We start from the raw sequence: 6,376 nt of genomic DNA, 5'->3' as shown, positions 1-6,376 counted from the left end.
ACAAATCATAAAATCGAGCATAGTACTATATTTGAGAGAAAAAAAATTGGAAAAAAAGATTTGGATCATTAAAATTGAAGCATGGATCATTTTTATGATCCATGATTCAATTTTAATGATCCAAACAAAATTTCTAATTTCTTTTCTCTCCAATATAGTATTATGCTCGATTTTATAATTTGTATTTTTTTCAATTTTGTTAAGTTTTCCTCGCCGAAAAAAGAGTAATCACCGGAACCGGACTATATATATATATATATATATATATATATATATATATATATATATATATATATATATATGGCTAGGTTATAATGTGGATTGACAACTATTGTGCGGACGTGTGGACAATGTTATTCTATGAGAATTACTAAGAGAAAATATTGTTTCTTAATGTGAATACGTTCAACCTTACATAACTATCGTCATTTTCACGCATTCTCATTAATTCTTATTCATTTTTGTTCTCACACATCGTGTTTTACTCATTTTCATTCTTACATAATACGACTCAATAAAATTCTGACAGAATAAGAGTAATAAAAAAAAGTTTATAATAACCTTATAGACGATTTAATTAGTATCAATGCGTGATAATGACAATAGTTATGTATGATTGAACGTATTCACATTACCAAACAACATATTTTCTTTAGCATTCTCACAGAATAACATTATCCACACGTCCGCACAATAAATGTCAATCCACATTTAAACCTAGCTCGCTCTCTCTCTCTCTCTCTCTCTCTCTCTCTCTCTGTATATATATATATATATATATATATATATATATATATATATATATATATATATATATATATATATATATATATATATATAGGGTTAGGTTATTTTATATTCACTATCTATTGTGTGCATGTATGATTGATTCTGGACCAATCATTTTAGTTATTTTAAGAAAGTAATTAATGCATATTACATATTGAAGATATAATGAATATTAATTACATCTTCAGCATTTAATATGCATTAATTACTTTCTTAAAATAACTAAAATGATTGGTTCAGAATCAATCATACATACACACAATAGATAGTAAAAACATTTGAACCTAAGTTTATATATATATATATATATATATATATATATATATATATATATATATATATATATACATCCATACGTGTAAATCACAGTAAGAGATCATTAAAAATTTAGTTTTAACAGATTTTATATTATCATATAGTTTAAACTATTATATTAATTTCGTATCAAATTAGTATAAAACTTTATATGTTATAGATAAAGGCAACAAAGTAATTATTTTTAATCAAACTTATAATTATATTTATATCTATATCATTTGTGGTTAAAATTAAATCTTTTATATTTGACAATATTAACTTGAATTTTTTTTACTTATTAACTTCCATATTTAATGTGAAAAAATTAACTATATAATACTCGTTCTTGTTTATGTTTATTGAGTTCTAATAGGTAAAGTTATAAATAATATAAACATGATTAGGACTATATCAAATCAACATTATATTAAATTTTTGTTAGTAGTTGAAAACTCTAATAAGGTGTATTAATTTAGAAGTAATTTGAATAATAAGATGTTTTCAAATCAATGTAGCAAAAGATAAATGATTTATCTTTAACCACATTTAAAGTTGAAAAGAATAACCTTTTATACAATATTTACTAGTCGAACACCACACGTTGCGCGGTAAGAAAGTTATATTGTCAAATATATATATGAGATGTTTATTAAAAGGTTTGACATTTAAGACTTATATAATATTTTTATATAAGTTTGATTGTCTCTATTCATATATTGCACACAAAAAAATTATATAAGCTTTGATTTAACATTTTTTAAGTATTTAAACTCAATTAATTTAAGAACTACCCGTTTGTTTGTTTATTTAAAAATTTCAACCATATTCATTTGAAACTCCCCACAACTTTTCATTTTATGGTATTTAGTGGATTGGTTAATTAAAATATTTTTGCTACATAACTCCCACAATTTATTCTAATTAATTCATTAGTTAATAAAATATAAGAATTTAGAATGACCATATAACTTCTTTTATTATTACATATAAACATTATTTCTTAAAAGCATATCATGATCTAATAAAGTATAACTGATATAAAAAGTTTCAAATGCTAGAAAAATAAGCTTAACATATTTTTTATATTGGTGATGATTATCATAATCTAAAGAAAACTCAAGACAAGACGTTAATAAAGTTCTATCTTTACATAAAAGTTATTAATGTTCTTAGAAAATTATAAGTTGAAATAATGTATGAATCCTACACCAAACAAATTAATTAAAAATGTATCATCCCTTTCTTTTGCCTCTAAGTGTACAATCATAAATATTTCATGAAATTTAATAAAAAAGTATATAAGGGTAATAAAGTGAAAATAATAAAGAAAAATACAATTATAAATAGATATTAGCGTGGAATATTACACAAACAAAGTATACACTTACATATATAATATGTTAAATCACTTGTAGTTATCTTTTACTTTGTAATTTCCTCTATGTTTACCTTCTTTTCTATTTTCATGGACTCTAGATAACAAAAACAATAGGAGAAGAAAAGCAAATGTAAATATCTTAACATGAAAAATAATGTTCTATATAAGAAAAATATTTTGATTAACTAAAGAATTACTTAGCATAAGTTAAAAGGTTGTAGGATTTTTTGTAGTAAAAGCATTTCAATTAACCAATCCATTAAATATCATAAGATAAATAAATGTGGGAGTTTCAAATAAATATGGTTCAAGATAGAATGATAGATCATTTATCTTGAACTATATTAATTTGAATGATATTCTTTATATGATTTATAAAGATAAAGATATATACACATGTGTCGAACAACTTTTGTAAGTAAAATTCATCGTAAAACTAACATTAAAAAGTTGGCTTTTGAGATTTGGGATTGAATTATTGAATTTCTTCCGCTGCATAAGATATATGTAAGTGAATTATGTGTCATCCCTATATTTATATCAGAAATCCAACTTATATCCTCTGGTGGTTTTTTATTGTTCGTCGTAATGTCTTCCAGCCACAACAACTCTTACATTGTGTTATCATCTATGACTATCGCTTTAAAAAAATTTATATATATTTGTGAGATAACATCGTTTACTTATTTTGTAGTGGTAGTATCAACAGTATATTTGATCAATTTTGTAAAATTATATATATCATAGATCTAATAGTATGTTTCGACGTATAATAAAAACCCTTTCTTAATTTAAACACATAATGTCAATTTTTTTATTTCTAATTTAATGCAGTTAATCATATATAACATTATCAACAAATTAACAAATAGTTTCCGTTTGATATTTTTTTAAACCAATATTTCTAATTTCAATTACACGTGTTTATATAAAATTACGAATTTTTCATTACGATTTTGTCTTCCGCTCTAATAGTATGGAAATTTGAATCAAGCAAATAAAACCAAAACGAAATGAAAAATACACCGTGCTTATGTTATATGAAAGGAAAAAAAAATAACTTACAACTTTCATTTTTCAAGAATATTATCAAAACTATTTTCTATTAAATGCCCAAGTGTTTGGCTTCTCTATACCAACAGGTGTTTTTGCATTCAAATTAGAGACAAAACATGTCGCTAAGAACCTTAATAACTTTTGCAATGTGAAATGTTCTAACATAGAGATTCCATGTACAACCAATTTGGGGCTTTTCTCTAGCTAAAAGTCCATAAATGATTTACTTACTTAATATAGAAATAGAAATGATGACATATTACCAACCCTAGATTACAAATAAACGGACACAGGCAACACATCTACCAAAAATCATACTGTGTTGTTTTATGATTTCCTTGCTGATTTCTGATTTCTTGTTGGTTAAACATACTTTTTAAATCTAATTCACAATTAAGTTTTTTTTATGTAGTAGCCAGATAACACCACTTTTGAGCTGAAATGTAAAATAATCATAGTAGATTATGTCATCTCTTCATTTTTGAAAAGAAAAAAAATTAGAAAACTAATAAAAAAATTCTTACGCTATTTTGAAAATATAACGACAACCTCTTTTTTGAAGCTCATTCCAATAAATTCTGTTATGCCAAAATGAAAAACTAAAAAAATCAAAAAACTAAAAGATATGAATGTATAACCAAGTCTCTGAAATACTAGTGTCTATTTATTAAAAAGTTGATCCTATTACGAAAACAAATATCAGGATAAGAAGTTTGTGGATAAGATGGTATCTCATGAGCATCATGTAATTGATATTTACAAAACAATCTGAGAAAAAGGATCAACTAGAATTGCATGAGAATTGTTTTGAAATGGAAAATTAAGTTCATGAAATACCACATCCCTGGAATATAACACTTGATTAGACTTCATGTCCGAGAACTTGTATGCTATCAATTACAACATCTGCCGTTGTTTTCAAAGTAAGTGTGGTTTAAAGTTGAGAACTTAACTTAGAAGGATGTATTTGGGCATTTTTCCTCAGAGCATCAATTATCCTATCAAATTTGATATTTGCTAAAATCACTAACATGTATTTGGGCAGTTTTGGATTTCAACACGCAAAACTTGGCATATGTGAAAATGAAGTAAAAAAAAATACAAGTTAAAAAGGATCAGGTTATTGATGATATGAGGTAAAGACAATGGTAAACAAGTATATGTTGCCTGTTAGATTGATGCAATGCATTCGGGATTCAAGCGACCAATATCTTCGTTTTCGTTTTCAGAAATGGCGTGAAGACGTGCGTGCAGTCTTCTGAAATTGGATGTGAATCGAGCTCAACGATTGCTTCTTCCTCTCGAAAACCCTAGCCGACCTTCACACTATCTCTGTCGTTTTCTCTCGGGATTCCAAGCTAAAAAGAAAAAAAAGGAACGGTTCAAATGGTCAATGGGGAGGGTACTTAGGGTAAGGATCAAATGGCTTTTCGAAAAATCCGGAGCTGCAGATCTAAAACGAGGAAAGAAACAATGGAGGAGTTGCGTCGCTGAACAAGGAAGAAGACACGGTTTTTTTCGAGTTAGGCAACTTCGGCCCCTAGGGTTTGGCATTCTGGCCGAACCTACCCCAAAATCAACTTGTCTAATCAAAATTGAGTTCGGAAAACTACAATATGAATGAGGTAGTAAATAAGAAAAATTATTTAAGCTTGAATAACATGGTTTACTTGATTGTTTATGTAACACCCGGATAAGGTGCACATTATCTTTAATATTATGAAGTTAAAAGTTTCAATATTTGCCCTGCTCACGTCGTGAGGAACAATTCGGAACCCGCGCATCATTTTAAGGCTCACGACGTAAGTAGTCTAGTGCTCACGATGTGAGGGCGGCTGATGACCAAAAACCCTAAGTTTTCGGTATTTATGGGAATAAGAGGGCTAGGGTTTCTCACCCTCAGCCCCTCCCACTTTCTAAACCTCCAGGAACCCTAATCTTACTCCTCCCTAAGATCCTTTGTCATTTGGGTGCATTTCTAGCTTGAAGAAGAAGGAAGTGTTCTAGTGATGGTGTAGGCAAAGAATCATCATCATTATCATATTTTCCAACTTTTGGACCCTTGTAAGTATCAAAGGTCCAACTTTATTGCTTATCATGGATAGATCTTGAATTTTTCCCATCTTATTGATGTTATTGCATGCTTGAGTGGAGTAAATCCATAAAGTTGGAAACTTTATGGATTATAAGATTCCCTAGAGCATTATAATGTTCAGATCTGGAAGTTGATATGGATTTGAGTCATGCATGAAAGAATGAAGCTCATTCCTTCCCTTTTTGACCTAGAAATGGATGATCATGTTTGGTGCATGCATGGCCATAAAGGAAACATTTTTATGGTCCTTAGGGGTCCCCTTTAGCTTCTGGATAAAGTGGACTCGAAGACTTAATGGAATAAGGACTTAAAAAGGTGACCCTTAGCCACTGATAATGCTCACGACATGAGATTCGGAGCATCCCCGTCTTCTGTAAGAAGCCTTGGATCTCATGACGTGAGAATGGGTGCTCACGTCGTGATGCATGTTCAGGTGGTTTCTTTGACTGATTTGACTAGTTGGGTCGAGTGGAGTGGGAATCAGATTAGGTTCGTTGTCATGACGTGACCAATGCTTAGCCACGACGTGAGGTGGCTTGACTTTGACCAAGTTTGACCGAGTTTGACTTAAGGATGTTTTGGGTATTTCGGATAATTTTGAGATTTGTGTCTTTCTGATGATTAGGTGTCGGTTGAGCTGAGATTCGGAGTCAGGACCTCCTCAGTTAGTGTTCAGTTTCCAAGGTGGGGTTTCCTCACTGTACTTGCGGGTCGAAGGCACCAAGGGTGACCCCTTTGGATTTGGAATCTTGTTATGTGAT

General features: G+C 29.2%; 1 long non-coding RNA gene across 1 annotated transcript; it reads left to right on the top strand.

Moving 5' to 3' along the window:
- The first annotated feature begins 4,217 nt into the window (after nucleotides 1-4,217).
- Nucleotides 4,218-4,943, top strand: LOC128132202 (uncharacterized). The gene is made up of 2 exons (XR_008230274.1): nucleotides 4,218-4,443; nucleotides 4,566-4,943. It is a non-coding gene; the product is annotated as an uncharacterized LOC128132202 (long non-coding RNA).
- The last annotated feature ends 1,433 nt before the right edge of the window (nucleotides 4,944-6,376 follow it).

Source organism: Lactuca sativa, chromosome 2 (assembly GCF_002870075.4).
Source record: "Lactuca sativa cultivar Salinas chromosome 2, Lsat_Salinas_v11, whole genome shotgun sequence".
Taxonomy (NCBI): domain Eukaryota; kingdom Viridiplantae; phylum Streptophyta; class Magnoliopsida; order Asterales; family Asteraceae; genus Lactuca; species Lactuca sativa.
This window is presented reverse-complemented; position numbering and strand designations above follow the sequence as displayed.